Raw genomic sequence first — 20,489 nt, forward strand, 5'->3', positions numbered from 1 at the left:
TTTTTGTTATGATTGTTTTAAGTTGCTTGAGCTGGCCTCGAACTTGTGGTCCTCCTGCTTCAGCCGCCCAAGGAGCAGGGCTTACAGGTGTGCACCACCACTTCCTTGGCTAAATCCTTCTTTAGGTGAGGTTTGGTGCAGAGTACAGTTATGGAGAACGGGGTCGGGGGGAGAGTCTGAGCTGGTTGCGGTAACCTGGGAAAGCTCAGCAAGGCGTCTTCACGCAGGTGTCTCTCCCAGTCCCGTCTTTGGAGACCAGGTACTCCTGTCCTCCAGGAGCAGAGAGGGCCCCTCTCACATGATGGTCTGACAATGTGCTTCAGGGTAGTGCCAGAGTGCTTCCTGCACCAGCCATCTCTCAGTCCTTCAGATTGAAATATCCAATAAAAAGGCACCTGTGCTACTGTGGGTGGCCGTGCTGAGCCTAATTCACCTCTTGGTAGCTGAACACAGTATGGTGATGAGGGACCCTTCCTCTGACTCACTTATCAGTGACCTTCTGTGCACCAGACACAACACAACACACCGGGGATGCCAAACCAGGTTCACATCGCCTACAGTCAGAGCCTTCCCAAGCACAGGGAGCCTCCAGGTGGTCCGTGGTGCACACGTCCAGGGCACACTGCTCACACGCCGCCGCATTTTCACTGTTCACAAGGGGTAAGCGGAAGCCACCACCGCATTCCTTGCCCCCTCTGAGGAACTGTGCGACACTACCGCCCTGTTCAAAGTTTCTGGGCTCCCATTCATTTTCCGTTCAGCTTTACGGCTTCCGGTAGCTTCACAAGCTTCTCTTGAACCTGGGTAAGGCTGAGTAAGAAGAAACTTGTTGGTAAATCTTACAAGGGTTTCAGGCTCTTAGAGTTCAGCTTTAAATAAATCAAAAGTCAAAGGAGGTAGAAAAGGAGGTCCTGCTTGGGCACCCCCCTGTGCTGTGCAGTCCAGACCACAGCTAACAGTTCTGAAGGCTTCATACGTCTCTGGATGGACATTGCCCAAAGGATGTTGTGAGCGACACAAAAGAGCTAGTAGGTGAACAGTTGCTGGAGCCCTGCAAGTCTGGGGAGCACGAGTTGCCCAGGTTTTGTCATCACAGAAAGTCTGGGAGATGCAGATGTGCAGTGAGGGAAGTGAATCTCTAGAGGAGGGAAGGGTGTGTGAGGTCAAGTCTCCTCCAAGCGATTCCCTGACCTCGGCAGGGTCACCTGCTAATACAAATACCTACGGAAGATCTAGTATATGGCATGTGATGGTTTATGGCTAAATGTCCCCACGAGCCTCATGTGAGCACAGGTGGGGCTTTTGGAAGAAGATCGGAACACAGTGGCTTAGAGCTGACTTGCTGTGAGGGGCTGGGCCCTGGTCAAGGAGGCGGGTCACTGGGGCCATGACCCGGAGGCGTTCCTCTTCCTCTCCAGCTCCCTCCTTCTCTCTCTGCTTCCTGGCCGCCGTGACATGAGCAGCTTCCTTCCGCCATGCGGTTTCTGCCCAACACAGGCTGAAACTTCTAAACTGTGAGCCAGAACGAGCCCCTCCTCCTCCAAGTTGTGCATGTTGGTCATTATGGCCCAGTGACAAGAGAGTGACTAAGGCGCAGTGTCATGGTTCAGACCTAAAACATCACCTAAAGGTTTCATGTGTTCAGAGGGAGGATTTCGGAAGGTGACTGGATCATGAAGTCCCATACTCATCAGTGAATCTATCCGTTAACAAGTTCACCGCTCACTGGGCTGCTAGGAGGTCGGGCCTGATCAGAAGAGGCAGGCCCCTGGCTGTACACATGAACGGATAAATCCTGTCCCCAGTCCTCCCTTCTCTCTGCTGCTTGGTGGCCACTGTGATCAGCGTTTCTCCTCCAAGGCTTCCTCCATGCTGCCTCTGCCTTGGACCCAGTAGTAGACCATGGATGGAACCCACTGAAACCAGGAACCAAACAAATCTCTCTTCCTTTAAAATGCGAGTGTTGGACATGACAGAAGTTGACTGTTACAAATAGCAATGAGCAGATCTGGGAGGCGACACAGCCAGTGCGTCCCTCAGGGAGAAGGTGAATTTAAATGTTACGGGATCTCTGGGCTGACCTTCAAAGAAAAGAAACTAAGACCAGACCTTCAGCTCCCAAGGGCAAGGAGCAGCTCTGCCTCCTTGGTATCTGTGGCAACACCCAGCAGAGGTCTGATTCTGGAAGTGCTTGCTGAAATCAGTGCTTCGGATGCGCACACCTCGCTGGCTTGCACAAGCGTACGTGGGTTTACGTGGTGAGCAGCTGCACTCCCTTCACCCATCCCAGTCATTCTGCCCCATTATCTCCCCAGCAGGGCCTGAGGGGAGCGCTGTTTTTATCAGCAAGGCAGAATACAGTGCTTCTCTCTCGTTTCCTCTGCAGTTACAGTACTGTAATCAGGAGAAAAAATTAGTCCTGCTGCAGAGGCGGAGGGTCATTCGCCCGGGACCTTCTCAGCATGGAAACTGCCGTCACCTTTCCAGTTATGCCTGCGCTCAAACCTCCCAGCCCTGGACCCAGCTCCTGGAAAACAGACGGCAGGGCAGCAAAGGTCCCCTTGGTCCTGGCTGAGTGGCGGGCAGCCTGCAGCCCCGGAGAGCCGCGCGTGCTGCTTGTACCAGTCACTCTCGGAAGAAGAGCTCAGTAGTCACAACTAGTGCAGGTCAGGTTTTCCAGGCAGTGTTACTTTTCCTCCGGGTTTTCAGTGATTGACTGATTCTGGGCACCTGACAGGTTCCTGGGCTACGCCGCTGTTTTCCTGAAGCTTCCCATGCCAGCAGCAAGTTCAGCACTAAACACTGATAAGCATATTTTTCATTTTGAAAATGCTAGCACTGCTATGATCTCTAAGAAGAACCAAGCTCTCAAGAGGCTGAGTCATGAGGATGCTTGTACTAATTTCTCCCATCATTCTCCGATCTCCGAGAGGACCCAGAGCTTGCAAAGGAGCAGCCTCTACTTCTTACCTTTGTCTTTCAACTGAAATCTCCCCATGTGCAAGGCGGAGTGGGTTCACTTTTTTAATTATGAAAAAATGTTAATCTATCCCAAAGTGAGGTAATTCAATAATTAGGAAGGTTTTGTCATGTGGATTCAATGATCCCTGCTCCCTTCTTACTGGATTTTTAATTTATTTTTGTACCAAGAATCAAACTCCGGACCTTGCACTTGCCAGGCAGGTGTTTATGCTGCTGAGCTACATCCCCGGCCCCTTACTGGATTTTTAAAAGCAAATCCTAGACACCATGACATTTTCCTATTTGCTGGAATAGGCATCTCCAAAAACAGTACCCAAAGGAAAATGTTCTCACTCAAAGGTTGACAGCATAGCTCATATGGGTTATCACATCGGAAACAGTATGAACTCTCTAGGAGTCTTTTTTACAGTCTTTTTATTCAAATCAGGCTCTAAAATAGGGCCACCCGTTGCACTTGCTTGTGCCTGATGGAGCTTGTATTTGAGCTCCACTCTGATTCTCAAGCCAAGAGGACAGGGTCACGCTATGCAGTTCAGGCTGCCCTTGAACTCACTACATAGCCCAGGTTAGCTTCAAACTCACAGTGATCCTCCTGCCTCAGCCTCCCAAGTGCTGGGATCACAGGCATGTGCCTCCAAGGTTGGCCTCTCTAATTTAAATTTATGCTCCATCTTCTTCCTAAATGGAGGATTGGAGGCATCTTGCAATTATTCCTAATATGAGTCAAAATACCTTTTGCTCCCAGGCTAGGCATTGCAGCAGGTAATGAAGCAGCCGTGAGGAGGACATAGTGTCAGGGAGGCCACAAGAGAACACTCCTCGCAGTCCCCTGCGGGGAGAAGCAGCAGCCAGCTCCTCGCAAGGGCGCCTCCTCCCTTCCTGTTCGCCCCCAGTGTTTGGCCCTGCGGCCGCCACATCCCACTACCACAGACGCTGCGACGCAGTGCGACACGCCGTGCTGCCTGACAGCCCGGAGGTCTGGCTCTGAGCCGCAGTCCTCAGGGCTGAGATCCATGCGCCCGCAGGACCGCGTTTCTGCTCGGGGCGCAGGGGAGAATTATTTGTTTGACATTCCCAGGACCTACGGAACCCTCCGCGTTCATGGTACCCCTGCCCGTCCTCCCCCTCCACACCAACTTCCGTCCTCACCGCTCCTCGGCTGACAGGGAGCCCCCCACCTCCCTTTTCACTGCCTCCTCCCAGGTACTCCAGGGTCCACATGGTCAAAGTCCCGTTTGCTATGTGAGATGAGAGGGTCACAGGCCCAGGGATGAGGGCATGGCCGTCTTCGCGGGACCTTTACTCCACACCCCACACCCACTGGGGATTGCCCAGTGAGTAGCTAAAGGAGGAAGGAAAGCACTGCGCAAGTCACCAGGGCTGGCTCCAACTCTCAGCACCTGAAACTTGGAGAAAGAAGCCAGGATCCTGAGCACCGGGAAGCCAGCGGAATTACGGAGCTGTGTGTGAGGAAGCACGTCGGGTGCACGGCGGAGCCAGCCGGACCTGGTGACGATGCTCTGACGATGAAGATAGATGCCCGACGCATGGCTCTGTCGTGCTCCTGTTCGGGGCCTGAGCGCGGGGCGTGAGTAATGTTCCCGGCTCCCTCCTCTGTGTGAGGTATGAAAGACACAAGAAAGCATCACAAGGATCAAGCACAGAAGTTGAATTCTCTCTCCACCCTTTATCACAGAAATGATCTCAGCAAGCTAGGGACACTTTCTCTTCTGGAAAGTGGTGTAATGACTTCCTGAGAGGGCGGACCGGAGCGGCCTGGGGGCAGCGGTGGGTGGCGGGTAGAAGACATCATCGTGAAGTGACCGGGCAAGAGCTGCTGTTGGGCAGGGCTGGTCCTGGCTTCCTCCAGACCCATGGGAGAATTGCCCTCTTCCGGCTCCCCTGTGTCAAAGGAGGTGCATAACTCGCTTTCCCCTCAGAAGGACCCGAGGGCTCCCCACTCTTCTACCCTGCAGTGGTGTCTGCAGCAACAAGCCTTGAAATCAAGTGTCCCATGCCCAAAATGCCTGGGATGGGGGCAGACAAACGACGAAGCAGCCCAGACTCAGAGCAAAGTATCTAGGGACAGGAAGTGGACTGTTGCCTAAAGTCACTGAAATTCTGGAGGTTTCCTACAGGATGAACCAACCCACGCTACCATTCTCGTAGGGAACTGGATATTACACTGCCCGGAAGCTTCGCGGCCCTCAGTCCAAGTGCTGGGGAAGCAGGGCCAGCCCCGCAGCTGTTCCTGATGCCTCGCGTGCGCAGAGCACCGTGTTACACACCTTAGACTCTGTCCTGTGACCGCGTCACGCGCGCTTGTGCGGGCAATGCCAAGAACAATGCAAAGGCGTCCCGGGCACCTGCTGGCTTTCCTGCGCTAGGCCACTCCTGTTTCAGGATAATATGTGTCACACCCAAGGACCAGCTCCCCCATGAGTGTGAGCACTGTGGACTGCACACAGAGACTCTTAAAGATTAAATTAAGAAATAAAAAAAAGACCTGGATCCCGAGTGGGGCTGGCTGTGCAAGGACCACAGCGCCAACCTCGCCCACCAAGGGGAGCCAGGTCTTCCCGTCTGTCTGCGCTTCTGACAGCAAATGCGAAGGCTCTGGGACAGGCAGGACCCGCCACTCACCCGTGCAACAACTGCATGCTCCCCCGTGCTCTGTTTACCCCCGGCACGCACAGAGGGACCTCATCCTCCGGGAGGGGACCCCAGAACAGGAGCCTGCGTGCTTGTGTAGGATTTGCCACTTGGCTGGCTGCAGCGGGAGAGAAATCTTTGCTGTGTATTTTTTTTTTTTCCTCCGGTACCGGGAACCGAACTCACGACCTTGCGCTTGCCAGGCAGGCGCTTTGCCGCTGAGCTAAATCCCCAGCCCCTGCTGTGTAATTAAACAAACCCTCTCTACACAAAGAGGAAGGGCTCTCAGTGTTTACAACCCTTTGAACTACAAACAAGCAGCCTCAGGGAAGAGAAAGCTTCACTCTGAGGTTGGAAACTACCCTGAGCGAACTCCCGAGGCTTCTTCACCATTCTCCCACGCGTCGCCTGGAGTTTTTGCTTGTGCACAAACATGAAAACATTCACGGTATTTCCTGGCAGAGAGCAAATAAGGACACTGCCTATCCGGAATTTTCAGACTTAGTAGAGAGGGTGAAATACCCGTGTGGGCATTCACAGCACCATATGGCCTCAGGGAGACTGAATTCCTGCTACGTGGGTGGTCACAGTAAATAAAAGTGGATCCTTAGTAGTTGATTTAGCAGCTAATTAGATACTGCCCAAAGCAGAACTGGAAAGTGAATTCAAAGAACTCACCCAGTGTACTGCACAGAGAGATAAGGAGATTTTTTAAAAACATGAAAAAGAGGTTAATAGGTATGGGAAAGAGAATGAAAAGCTCTAACATAAGTCTAATTGGAGTCCCAACCGGAGAAGAGAAAAGACGGCAGGGAGGTGAGCTGTGTAGTGGTCATGGCTATAGAACTGCAAAAGTGATAAAAGACTTTATTCCTCAAGTTTAGGAAGAACAATGAATTCCATTGGGAGATGCGACACTCTGATCTTAAAAACACCACCAGATTCCAGTCCGGAGAGCCCGTAGGTTGCGCTCCAGTCAGATATTTTAAAATTGAGATGTGATTTATGCGCCGTAGAACTCGCGATGCAAAATGAACCACACTGTGACCTCAGTGTCTTCACAAGCTTGTGCAGCCACGTCCAGGGCTTCTTCATCATCCCCAAAACAGCCTGTCTCGTTTTGCATAAAATGTGTTCAAGGTTCAGTGTGGTGCAGAGTAGTCAGCATTCATTCCTTTTTGTGGCTGAATAATATCCCGTTGCACGGATCTCCAGCTTGTATCTCTATTCATCAATGAACCAACATCATGGTTATTTCCATTTGGGGCTTACCATGAATCATATTGCTATAAGTCATCATGTACAAACTTCTGCGTGAACATATGTTTGCAGTTCCCCCAGTACGTACTGAGAAGTAGAAAGGCCAGGTCATATGGTAGCTCTGTGCTTGGCTTTTGGTGCACTTTCAAATTATTTTTCAAAGTGGCTGAGCTGTAATACACACCGGTACTGTGTGACGGTTCCAATCAACCCCTGCCCTGCCAAAGCTTGTAATTAACTGCATTTTAGACTATACCCATTGTAGTGGGTATGAAATGGTATTTCCTTAAGGTTTAGATTTGCATTTCTCTGATAGTTAATTATCAGGTTAATAACCCTTAGTTATCTGGCCTGCAAACTCCCAAACAAGTGGACAACAAAGGCTTAAATAAATGAGACAACTGAAATGATTTTAGGGCTCCAGGAGGGTTCAACCCTCTCACAGAATGCAAGATTCTCTGGGTTAAGACCAAGACTTCCCTGGGCAGTCTGTATTTATTAGGTTTTTGAACAAAGGAGGGAGATACTGAAGCAAATGCAGGAATCTGGGCAGGACTTGGGAAACCCCTTACGGAATTCTCCAAGCAATACTTTATGTTAATTTAGGCAAACTATGTTATCTCCAGGAAGGCCTTCACTGTAGGAGTAAGATGACTGCACCTACGGTCTCCTTTTAGTTAATTGAGGATGGCGTCAAACATCTTCGGCTGTGGCCTTCTCTTGTCCTTTGAGGCGTGCCAAATTCACAGGCCAATACAGTCCTCAGCAGTACCCAGTGACTCACAGAGGTTCACTTACTATGAGTCCGCTGCCCATCTCCAGACAAGGTGCCTAAATTTCAGACAACTCCCAAGTAAACATGGAAAGCCAATTGGTTAACATTAAATGCTGCTCAGAGCCGCTTCACAGTGGTCTCCACCAGTTAATAATGTTGAGCATGTTTTGCATGCTCACTGGCCATTTGTATGGCTTCCTTGGAGAAACGTCTTTTGGAATTTGTGGCTCATTTTTATTGATGAGTCATAAACAGACTCATGCTGCTGATCTTTGTTAGGATATTTTCTCCCATTCTATGTGTTGTCTTTTCACTTTCTTAGTAAGAGTATCCAAACCCTTTTTTTTTTCACCCACTGAATGTGGAGCTCAAAGCATACTGTAAGGACTGCTTTAGTCCTTGAGCACCAGGCTGCTCCCGCTGCTGTGTGGGTGTCCTCTCACATTCAGCCTCTGCTGGGAAACCCCAACATGAGCTCGCCTGGGCGCACAGTGACGCCAACAGCTCTCCTTACCTGCACTGTGTATTTCTCTGTTCCCCAACTTCATGCACCGGCTGGACAGCAGGGCTGAAGATTGGTCAGTCAGAGAAAGCAGGTGGCAGTTCAAGTCCATGTGTGTCACACATGTGCACATGTGTGAGCAAGCTCATGCCTTGCTGATCAGAGGTATTGGGACAGGTTGGCACAATAGTGGGTAGTCTTCCTCAGGATGGGGATCAATACTGACAGATAATGTGCATGGTTGCCCTGGATTCGAGTGAGTGTGTGAGTGTGTCTGAGTGTGTCTGAGTGTGTGTGTACTATGTCACATTGCTCAATCAGTAGGAGAGAGTAGAGTTAGTCTTTTCCTTGTCCTCCAGACTGGGAAACTCTGCTTTGCTGACCCGTTGTCCTACTAAAAGCCCATTTATACCCTGACAAGAGGGGCCAGGTCTCTCCACCTGTATGAACAGCAGTCTGCAGCACTGAAGGAAGGAAAAACACAGGTGTTGCCTCTGTGCACAGATGCAGTCACTGACTCGGAACTACACTGCCTGCTCTGAGCAGCTCCACGCGGTGTCCAGAGCGCCTTCTACATCTGCCACGCAGCATCTCCTGCCTGCGGCCGCTGTTCTCTTCCACTCCCACACCATCCTCCCACACCACAGTCACCACGCTACGCTGTCTCTCGGCACCAAGGAACCTCCATGATGCTTAATGTCTCTACTGAGAATGTTCTAGATGTCGAAAGCAAAGCCTAGATTCTCCTGAGCTCCTGGCAGAGCCCCATGTCCTGCCCACACCATCCAACAAGGGACCCACTAGCTCTACACAGCCAGTTAAATTTAAATAAGTGTACATAACATTGAATTAATCCTCTGTCAAGGGAAGGGGACCGGAGGTGGAAGGAGCAGGGAGGGAGGAGAAGGACGGGGGCGGGACAAGCACGGAGGCGTGCCGCGTGCGGTGCCCCCTCCCCGAGAGGAACATGGTCACTGTGCACTGTGAACGTGTGCTAATAAAAATGAAAATTAGAAAAATGAGCAGTTGCAGTACAGTCAAAGTTAAGTCACTGAAGACAGTCCCCGCTGGTCACGTGGAGAGTGCTCAGGGGTCCTGCACGGCCAGGGGCTGCACAGGGCCTGTGTGGACTCAGAGCGGGCTCAGGGCCAGCTCTTCCTTCCGCTCATGGTCTCCACGCGCACAGGAAGTGTGGACACCAAGGCCTGCCTTTCCCTCTCTGCTCTCCGGCTCAGAGGAGGAGCTCTGTGAAGGCGCTTAATGGACCATAAACATGCCCGGCACCCAGTGTGACTCGCAGGCAGGCTTTCCCGAGAGCAGTGCTGACAGTGCTTTCTCAGTTACCATCACAAGGACTGCACGGTGACGAGCCTCATACAACACCCACTGTCTTCAGGACGGAAACAGCCCGAGGACAGCGGGTCACCGCCAAGGTCTTTTAAGTTGTGTTCCCAGCAGCAAGCAGGACTGAATGTTGATAATCAGGTGAGTTTACAGCGCTCCTAGACTAAAAGCAGATTACCCAGTCTTGCGTTACAAGTTTGTATTAAGAAGCGTAGAAACTCTTGCGTGTGTTTTGAACACACTGCACAGGTCTTCTTCTTTCTCCTTGGAGTTGATCTGGGTTTTGTTTGCTACATACAAGTCGGATTCCCAGGCCTCGCCAGCCTAGAGCGACAGCAGGGATGTGGAATCTTGCGGCATTCTCCGCTCTCCTGTAATGCCCCAGGGCAGGGGACCCTCCTGTGACTCCTGAGCTGGGACCTCAGGTCTCTGGGGTGCTTTCCCATCACAGCCATTGGGCCCCCTTGTCCTGGGAGGGCATCCCTCACACATCTGCCTGTGACTTCTGGGATCACGGAGACAGCTATTGCAGCCCCTGGGAGGGGGGACCTGGCAGGTCTGGCTTCTGACAAGTCTTCCATGACGTTCTCCTGAAATGTGGTCCCTCAAACCAGGGGGAGCAATACATCATCCCTCAAGACAACCTGACCCTCATTCCTACTTCCGGTTCCGGGTCTTGGGGCAAAGTCCTGGAGCAAGGACAGGACCCACCAACTGTGAACAGCACGCCTCCTGTTGTAGCTCGCCCCATCACGTCCTGTGTCCACATCACCCAAGCCTCTACCTGCCTCAGTGCCTTCTCAGAAAGATCCCTGGGCCATGTCTCCTCCCACGCAAGCCAGCCTCAGTGTATTTGTGTACCTGGCTCCACCGCAGAACCAGGAAAACAACCCTGCCGTCATTCACCAGTACTGAGCACTGGCCTTCAGCCAGGGCAGGCACCGTGAGACCTCAGACTCGACACATCCGGGACGATCGCCTCTGGTCCCCTCGTGGGGCTTCGGGTATGGCAGCGCAGTGTCTGAGGAGCTGAGCCTCAGGGTCAGGATACCGTAATCACACTTCACTCAGCCTTGACCTCCAGCACTGACTCCCTTGTCTGCGGAATGGGGCTGGAACGATGCACACAGCTCATCGTGTTGTGATGAGGACGTCAGAATTGGCTGCAGCCAGCTATAAACCCAGCCTCAGCAAACTGGAAGGTACCATGATTCTGCAAAGCATGTCCTCTGCCACTGAGCTGGAAATAAATACTGCAAAAATTACTTGCTTCTGAGTTAGGTAACCCGTGGCTCAAATAAGGTGCTCCAGCTCTGTTGACGGGGTTTCTATCTGTGCACTTGCATCCCCAGTTATCAGTAGGAATCAGTGGGGACAGAGCGGCAGGCGGGAACCTCAGTGAGCACAGTCTCAGCGAGATGTCGCTCTTGATCTTCACCTGCAGAGAAGCGGACGATACGGAAGCCCAAGAACTGTGGGTTCCAGGCTTTTTTTACCCGGTAGGAGCATGGAATCAACACGAGAACTGTCCCATCTTAATGCACACGTTTGCACAAATACACACCTGAGTTTCTCTAATCGCTTTCTGAGGAAATAGCGCATTTTGCAGATTTCTGAGAAGGGTGCTCATAAGCAAGGTAAGGATCGTTCCCTTTATGCCTCTCCGTACGTGGACAGGGGACTCCTAGGGGGCCCAAACTCGAGAGTAAGGGTGCTGGAGGCATCACTAGTGTGCTCCTCGGAGCGGGAGGGCCCGGGCCTGTTTGCACAACTCCCTGGGCACTTGGCCCTTGGCTGGCAGCGGGACTTTCTGTATTTGCACTTGTGCTGCCATCACGCGAGCTCCAGGGCTCCGTCTCCAAGGAAACAGGAGAGACTGATGACAAAAATGTGAGTCACCACCCAGGCTTATGAATTAAGCAACCCTCTTCCACTCCACACATTTATAGAGCAACTATATTTAGTGAGGCACCGGGCCGGGGCCTCAGGAACGCTAAATTCAGACATCCAGATGGCCACGCAGACGCCGGGCCCCCATCCTCACGTGACCATCCCAGGCTGGCTGAGGAAGCAAACGGTGGGTGTGCAGTTACAAGCTTGGTTCCCTAGCCCCGTCAGCAAGTCAGTTTATTAACCTTGAACCTGCACACGAGGAAAACCGGAACAAAGTGCGCCTTGTCCGCCACCAGTGGTTCCCAGCAAGAAGATGAATGTGAACACTGTTTTAATACAGCCGAAGGGCTCCAAGAAAGTATTGCCAAGGCTGTTTAGAGAAGGCACAGAAAATGCTTCCATTGTCATGAGAAACATAAAAAAAATACATTTATGCAGCATTAAATGCATAGAATATGCTTGGAGATAAAAAAAATTAAACTAGTAGCGTTGCTGTCCTCTGAGGACGTTCACAGCATGGTCAGCTAATACTAAGAGGGAGCAGTGTTATCTCTTAGCATTTTGAACATTTAAATTGCGAACCTCAGGAAGTCATTAAACATAATATTTGAGTTTCAGTATTCAAACATAATATTTGAGTTTCAGTAGATTTAAATATTAAAACAAAGGTCTGAAACATACTGACTTTCCCTGAGAAGACCATGCTGTCACTAGTTTACTGTAAAATAGGGGAAATAAACACCAGCTACTAATATGAAAGCATGAATCCTCATCATGATAGGAACACGTGCTCATTAACAAACAGGCAGCACTTTTCTTACCCAGCAAGACCAGCTATCCCTGCTGCAGAAGCATCAGCGTTCAAAAACGGCAAATCGCGGAAGAAACGGAATTTTGGTTTCTCACCTTGGAGAGATCCCAAGTTAGTTCATGCACAGCTAGAAGTCACAGCCAAGGATGCGGCGTGCACACGGTCTTTCTGGACGCCCTTCTTCCGATGAACCCAGAGGGAACAGGAAATGTGCACTGCAGGGTCGGTTGGAGGCATCCATGGGTCCCCCACTCTTGAAGGCTCAGTTCCAAGAAGTCTGGAAGAAGTCTGGAAGGTCTTTATTCTGAAGTGAGACGGGGGAACTTTACCAGAATTTACCTTGAGAGTCCCCGCCCACTCCCCCAACTCTGAAGCGCTCCAGCGGAAACGTCACAGTGCAGGACGGATTTCCCGAGAGTCCCATGGACAGAGTCCCGAGGACAGATGCTGACTCCGGGCTGAGAACCCGTCTCCCCCAGCTTTTCCCTCTGGCTTCCCGCCTCCCCTTGAGCTACGGTTTGCTCAAGTCGTCTTTCTTCCCTCCAGGTCGGTTTTATTAGTTTTTGCTGTACAAGTCTTGTACACGTTTCTTTTCATGCGTTCCTAGATGTTTTATGCTAATGCAAATGGCATTTTTATTTTATTTTCCAAATGTATGAAACTTGATTAATTTTCATACATTAACCTTCTATCCTGCTACCTTGGTGACCTCACTTACTAGATCTAACAAGTGTTTTGCTATTGTTCTCTTCTAGAAGCTTTGCAGACTCTATGCAAATAGTCATGTCATCTGTGAATACTTTTTTCTTTCTAAGTTTGTATTTTCTCCTGTTTTTTTATTATGTTCAGCACTTTGAAAATGTCATTCTAGCCAGCCCTTCTTTAGTAAGCCACTGACATTCTTGTTCCCCGTAAAATCCTCTGGGTGTTTTTAGGGTTTTCTTTTCTATGTTTGGATTTTAAAGGTGCTATAGGTACATTTTCTCTGTATTTATCCTGTATTTCTTACTGCATCCTGGATATTTTACATGGGAGAACAGAAAGTTGGTGGGTTCACTTTTCATCACTGTGACAAAATGCCTGAGAGAATCGACTTAAAAGAGGCAAGGTTTATTTGGGTTCACTGTTCGGGAACTTTTGTTCCATGGTCTGTATTCCAGTGGCTTTGGAGCCTGTCATAGTGGGAGGGCATGGCAGAGGAAGCTGCTTGCTTCCTGGCAGTCAGGAAACAGAAGGAGAAGAGGAGGGGCTGGGGTCTCAGCAGCCCCTTCAGGGCCCAGCCCCTGACACCACCCACTACCTCCTGAAGGTTCCACCCCAGCCAGGACCACCACGAGTGAGCGAACAGGCCTCCACACTCAGGGCCTGGGGGACACTTACACACAAGGTTAGGTGCGACCTCCTCTTCCGCGGTGGTACCCAGGTGAGGAAGGGAGCTCACTATTCCCCAAGCATCGGGATTCTCCGGCCCTGGACCCTGTCCGTCTCTGTACTTGCCTTGGTTGTTCCCAAGTGGCACAATGGCTGCAGTCACCGAAAGCTGACCTCATGGTTAAGAGAGGAGCAGGGGGTGCTGTTGTTGTTGGGGGACAGCCTCTGAACTTGAGGGACAGCCTGGTAAGGGAAGGAAGTGAAGCCTGAGGAGGAGATTCCTCAGCAGGGTTTGGTGAAGCTCCGCGGGCCACAGGCGAACCTGGGGAGCTGTGATCAGCAGAACCAGAGACACCAAGCTGCACCAGGCTCCCCGTAAAATCCTCTGGGATTTTACGAGCTCGCACCTTCCTCCTGCTCTGCAGCCTCTACCAGTCCCTCTGAGGTCCCCAGTCCCATGGCTCCCAGCGAGATTCCAAGACACCAGCAGTGCAGAGGAGAGGACCAGCACACACGAGGACTGGCAGACACCCGCGACATGGGGGCTCGGTCCTCCCACACCTAAGCACCAAAGAAGATGGAATCTCAGGGTTCGGGGCGGGAATACTGGAGACTGATCCCGGACCTTCTCACCAAGCTACAGCCCCAGCGCTTTTTTAATCTTTATTTTGAGACAGGGTCTTGCTAAGTTGCTAAATGGCCCAGGCCGGGCTCAAACTTGCCACCCTCCTGCCTCAGACCCCCAGAGCGCTGGGATGACAGGCATCACCACTGCACCTTGCAGGATTGTGTACTTTTACCTGGTCCCCAAGGGCATTCTTCTGCACAATAAACTAATCACTGTAGAAGTGATCAGAATGTGTGGGTTTTTAATGAAATGGAATATAGTACATGGCAAGATGCAAATTCTCTTTCCTGCCAAAACAAACAAAAAAATCAATTAACAAAAATGGTCCTTTCCAGTTAATCTAAGTTTAGCAGCATAACAACATATAAAAAGCCCTCCTAGACCTCGTCTTGGTACAGAAAAATCCACATTTGTTTCCTTTACCTTTTTTTTGTTTTTTTTCCGGTACCAGGAATCGAACTCACGACCTCGTGCTTGCCAGGCAGGCGCTGTGCTGCTGAGCTACATCCCCACCCCCCCAGATTTGTAATCCTATGGAAAAGTTATTGGAATTTTAATAAATTAATTCTAATCTACCATTCCCAGTGCAACCCATCCAGAGAATACAGACACTAAGTTCATCTGTAGTTGCGGGGAGCCAGGGGGTCCTAAGTGCAGGCAGTATGACGGCTACCTGGAACAAAGGCTCCACCCTGGGCTGAATTTATGAATTCATGAAGAGGGGAGTGGCTCGGGATGAGCCACTGGGAGAGTGGCAGGAGGTACGTGAGTGCCGTGAGCTGCACTAGGTGAGTAAGAGGAATGACAGCACCCCTGCGATACGCAGAGAGCGATCTGCATAACTCAGTTCAGAGCAGTATGTGATGCTTTGGGGTCAGAGCTTCAGCTCCCGTGTGTAACTTTTCATGCCCTGAGACGTCATAGCCTCTGATTCTTGCCCTCAGCATAGTGTGGCTCTCTCAGCCAGTTCACACATAGGTCTTGGGAGCTACAGGGCGGGCGACACTGACCTGTCCCCCTGCTGCGAAGACTACTCATCAGCACCCCAGCCAGACCCACCTGCACTGCTTAACGCCAGTTGCGGGGATAAAGACAAATCTTAGCCGGCTCTGCACACATCGATACACAGAAGTAGGGCCAGGTTGAGCCCAAAGGGAGACACTTGCTCTTCTTTCAAAGAAAGTCAGTCACTCACAACAACAAGCCTTTGATTTTTACTTTACTGGAAAAGCAACCAGTTCAAAGGCGACTGGCCGCAGATCCGTGGAAGACGGAGGAGGCGGCGGGGGAGCAGTGCTTTCCCTGGAGCGCGGCGGTCCCGTCACTCCGGGTGTATTTCTCCTCGGGTGCCCCCCTGCCGGGCCCTGCGCTCGCTGAGGACGGTGCCTGCAGTGCCCAGCACACAGCCCCACCCCCTAACCGCAAGCCCCTCCCAGATGCGCTTGGAATTAAGTCACAGTCCGCAGCGCTCCCTTGGCCAGCGAGGCTCCTGAAAGTCCCTCTTTCAGGCCCGAGCCCGCTCGGAAAGCGACCAAAAGCCGTGTATTTAATTTCTAAGGCCCTTCCAGGCTCGCTGACAAATTGGCCCTCACAGCGCCTTCTCCTACTTGTGAGCTTTCGTGGGGCTACGTTGTCCAACGATGCGCCGCAGGTGATTGCCCCTTGGCTCAGAAGAATCAAGGGATTGTGTCACGTAAATTGCACTGCTCGACTGTTTAAAGAAGCAGCTCTTTCCCTAAGACAATCATATATTCAGCTTTAAAACTATTTCAAGGCATGAGTCAAACAAAGTAAGTATTCAGAAGTACAATTCCAAAACGAGAAAAAGATAAACTGTGTTCGAGCATGAGATGAACAAAAACCAATCTGTCGGTTATACACAACTGTATTCAAGGAGATAGACAGAAAACAAAAATGCACTTAAAAACCTCCATTGTCACGGGCCGGGGATGTAACTCAGCGGCACAGAGCCCGCCTACCAAGCACAAGGTCCTGAGTTCCATTCCCGGTACCAACATGAAAAAGAAACCAACCCTCCGTTGTCACAAAAAACCCATATATGGGGACATTTATTTACAAGGGAAAATATAAAGAAAAAACTGCATAGAAAATAGGAACCCTGGTAACCCCAAAACCAGGCCACTGGGGAGAAAGTTTTTATAAATTAATTAAGAGAATACACAGAAACCAATCAGTTATGGGTCAAAAGCCAGGACATTCACAAGACAAGCTAAATTATTTTGAGCAAATAAAATACAGTGTCTTTCTCTTATTTCTGAAATAGGATCCGTGGTGCTTACGTTAGAAGTCTGGTTAACCAATGCACTCATAATTAATTAACATTTTTTTTACTATTTATAAAGTTTAGAGCTAAACAAAAATGTGAATTGTGCCACTAGCATCACAGACTCCAGGTTCCTTAGGGTATCTTATGAGAAGGGCGTGGGGCAGCAAGGGACATGGCTCTGGATCCATGGGGGCTGGAGGAGGCATTAACTGGGGACAGAGGAGGACAGGACAGGACACCCAGACAGCAGATCAGGGTCTGACATCTGCACGTCTGCCTTCTAGCAGGCAATTGTCAGATCGCAAGGAAGAGCAGTTGCCCTGGGCCCTAACCCTCACGCACCCACCACCGACTCACTGTGTGACCTGAGGAAGCACCGGACCCTCTCTGCACCTCAGTTTCATCACTTGTAAGAACTGCACAGACCCCCACCTTGGGGAGATTAAGTGCAGTCTTGTGTGCAATGTGTTTATCACAACGCTTGTGGCAAAACGCACATTCCAGCAACGCTAGCAGGTGGTCCTATCACTAATGGTAGCAATCATATCCGTGAAGGCGGCACAGTTTGCTCCCAGGTTATGGTTCAGGAGTAAAATGCCCACCCTAAAATGGTTAAAGATTCAGAAGAGAAAGTTAGAGCCCCAGTTCTCCATGGACTGGGGGCTATCAAGCAGGCAGCACACAGGACAAGGCAAACCACACACACAAAAACAAGCAAGTGTGCGTGACCAAGTCACAGCAACCAGGTAAAAAGGCAGTAGTAGAAACAGACAAATAATCAGATTTTATAGCCAGGCCTGGTGGTACACTGGAGGCTGAGGCAGGAGGATTGCTGCAAGTTTCAGGCCAATCTGGGCTACAAAGTGCAGTTAGGCCAACCTGAACTGCATAGCAAGACTCTGTCTCAAGAAACCAAACTTTTTTTTTCAAAATCAGATTTTAACAAGTAGTAGGTCAACACGATGGGTTTGGACCCATCTAATTTCAGAGACCAGACTGGCTCTGCCGCTGAGAAAAAGAATTCCGGGGAAAGTGGACAGTCAGCTCACTGACGCACAGACCTGACACTTTGCAACACCTTTGGGTATCCAGAGTTCAAGGCTCAGGACTCCCTTTCCTAATGGAAGCAAAAAGAAACCTCTGCCCAGCGCTGTTCACTAAGCCAGCGGGACAGAACGCACATCTCTCACTCTTACCTCCTGCAGATCCTGCTCACTCTCATTTTGCACACAGCTTTAACCCACAGCTGTGTCTGGCTTCCCAGCTCACGACAGATCGGGGAGAAAGGGAAGACTTGCAGTGGTGGGGACCCCGTGTAAAAGGAAGGCACTATACAAAAGTATTCAAAAAGCAGGAACGGGCCTTCAAAAGCACAGGGTCATTGTACTGTTTTACACCAGGGCAAGTTGCCCAGGATGTCTCCTAAACCGAGGAAGCACATCACAGTACCAGATACCCATAATGACGGAAGATGAGGACACAGCACACTGTTCCTGACACCTCCAGATTCGATGGTTGCTTTCTGTTCACCACCTCACTGCCCCTTCTCAGCTCCTGGGGTCCCCAAGTTCTCACCCACCTGGTCCCTGAGCTCTCAGACCCATGCATGTGGCCTCTTTTTCTGGAGAGACCACCTCAAACCACACCAGCTTCTCTCCCTCTGAATTCAGCATGGACAGCACCAGTCGTTCTACCTCAAAATCATCGTTCACTGACGCGCTGCCTACGTTCAGCGTGCAGTGATCACATCGTGACAGGGGCAGGTCCGTCATCTCCGACGTGTATCAGTTCTTCATGTTCAGAACACGTAAAACCCTTCTTCAGGTGACTTGAAACACCGGCAAATCATCAGAAACTACAGTCGCCCTGCCGTGCCTCAGCAGCGGGACTCACTTCTCCTCTCCAAAGTGCGCTTTGTGTTTCGTGCTCAGGGAGCTGCCTTCATCTGTCCACCCCCACCGTTCCCCAGTCCCGGGAGTGGCTCTTCCTCTCTCTGCATCCAGGAAATCAACTCATTTCTCTCCCCATGGGGAGTGACGCTCTGTGATCTTAGTCTTTCTGAGCTGGCTTGATTTACTGAACACAGACAGTGTCCTCCAGCCTCATCCACGCGGCCACCGACGACTGAAAAATACCCCTCCGTGGGTAGAGCTCCTCGTCTCCCAATCCGCTCTGCAGGCAGATCCCAGGCTCAGCAGGCAGACGCCCAGGCGTATGCCCAGCCGTGGCTTCTGTGACAGCGCTGCCCTGAACGTGGGAGTGAAGCTGTCTCTTTGCCCACCTTTCTTTGACTGTGCCCTGCCTCATTTTGTCTTCACAGCATTTGACGTTTGACACTGAGCACACCCTGCTCGCCCCCGCCCCCAGGAAGTCGCCTGGTCTCTCTCATCCTTACGTCTCCAGTACCTAGTGCCAGGTACCTAATAAATGCTTCACAAATACTTGTGAAATGAATATAAATGAATAAATGCGCACTCCTCCAACTTTTTTTTGGTACCAGGAATCGAACTCAGGACCTTCTACTTGCCAGGCAGGTGCTGTGCCACTGAGCTACATCCCCGGCCCATACTCCTCCAATTTGTAAATGTTCATTAGTACCTGTTCGCAGTACACGATGTTCACGTCCCTTGTGTGGAGTTGGTCCATGGACACGGCGCATCTTTCTTTCTTCACCCTCTTTCCCTCCCCCTCGCCCTCCCCCACTTTCTCATGACCTCCTTCCCATTTGAGGAAGATCTGTCTGTCTACTTCCTATTATCTGTCTTTTCTTTTGCTCTTTGTTTACACTCTGGGTCTCTCATATAAGAGAAACCTTGCAATATTTAAGCTTGTGAGTCTAATTTATCCCACTTAACATCATGATCTCAAGGTGCACTCAATTTCCTAAAAATGATTATCCTTCTTTACAACAGTGTAGTATTCCCTCATGTCTAAATACCACATTTTCTTTATGCATTCATTGCATACAGGACATCTGTAGGACAACCTACAGACCCTAACATTATTACTGGCGGCAGAAGGCCTTCCAGAGAGGAGAGAATGGACAAGCAAGAACCAGTCAGATTCTGTTTCACCCACCCAGAGGTGCTGCGACGATGCCTGCCCTAGTACGGACCCTCCCTGCTAATGATAGAGTTCGGTTCCTGCGCATAGGTGGCTGAGGTCTCTAAGTGAGGAACTGCATGCAGTAAGTATGTTACAGAACTCAGAACAAAGAAGTGGTCCACGCAAGCTCCAGCTTGGTGACTTTGCCTTTATTCGCATGGCTCTTCCACGCGGGACTGTGACGCACGACAGCCTCAAACCACAGCGCTGCAGTGTGCAGCACAGTCAGCAAAAATCACAGCGCCGGAGAAGCCCGGGGCACTGTCCAGAAGAGACACTGAGGCTCCGCAAACAAGATGCACAGCACGGTACAAAACAAAGAGGGGCCCGAGGCCCTGGCGGCGGATCACACATGCCCACATCGCACCTCGGCTGAGGTCGGAGCGGTGGTAACCAGCTGGGTCCTTCAAGGAGGAAGCCCTGCAGCGGGAGGCGGGCCAGCAGCGAGGAAGCTGTGAGAGGAGAAATAACGGTGCTGCAGCTCGTTCAGTTTGCAGAGGGAGAAGCTCAAAACCCAGCAGCGACCTTCCCTACGTCCCTGACGGCTGATCCACAAGCTGCTTGACTTCACGAGGCAGGGTGGATTCCAAGGTTGACACGGCAAAATGTGCCTTGTTAATCTGATGTCCCTTACGGGATAATCGTGAAAGTCACACATTTTTTTAAAAACTGGGATTACGTAATATCACAAAGCACCTCAATGTAAAACGTCCAAGTCATTGGAGTTAGGTACAACATGAACAAAATTACTTCGAATGAATTCAATTAAAAGCAGGAGTTGGTTTTTTTTTTTTTGTTTTTTTTTTTTAGTCTTTTTAACACTTTGATAATTTTGCTGGATTTTCCTTAGCGCCATGCATTAGTTTTCTGTTGCTATGG

The 20,489-nt window shown here is 50.6% G+C and overlaps 1 long non-coding RNA gene across 7 annotated transcripts in view; it reads right to left on the reverse strand.

Annotated features, from left to right (window-relative positions):
* LOC102014146 overlaps positions 1–20,489 on the reverse strand; it is a 69,483-nt gene that overhangs the window by 13,840 nt on the left and 35,154 nt on the right. For 2 of the 7 annotated variants that reach the window (XR_001234112.1, XR_001234109.1), the window contains 3 exons: positions 13,600–13,833; positions 12,315–12,523; positions 7,716–10,953 (listed from right to left, as the gene is read on the reverse strand). This is a non-coding gene — a long non-coding RNA (uncharacterized LOC102014146). The other 5 variants (XR_260988.2, XR_001234114.1, XR_001234110.1 and 2 more) reach the window with 4 other exon arrangements.

This window comes from Chinchilla lanigera, unplaced genomic scaffold, assembly GCF_000276665.1.
Source record: "Chinchilla lanigera isolate Chin_1 unplaced genomic scaffold, ChiLan1.0 scaffold00022, whole genome shotgun sequence".
Classification (NCBI taxonomy): domain Eukaryota; kingdom Metazoa; phylum Chordata; class Mammalia; order Rodentia; family Chinchillidae; genus Chinchilla; species Chinchilla lanigera.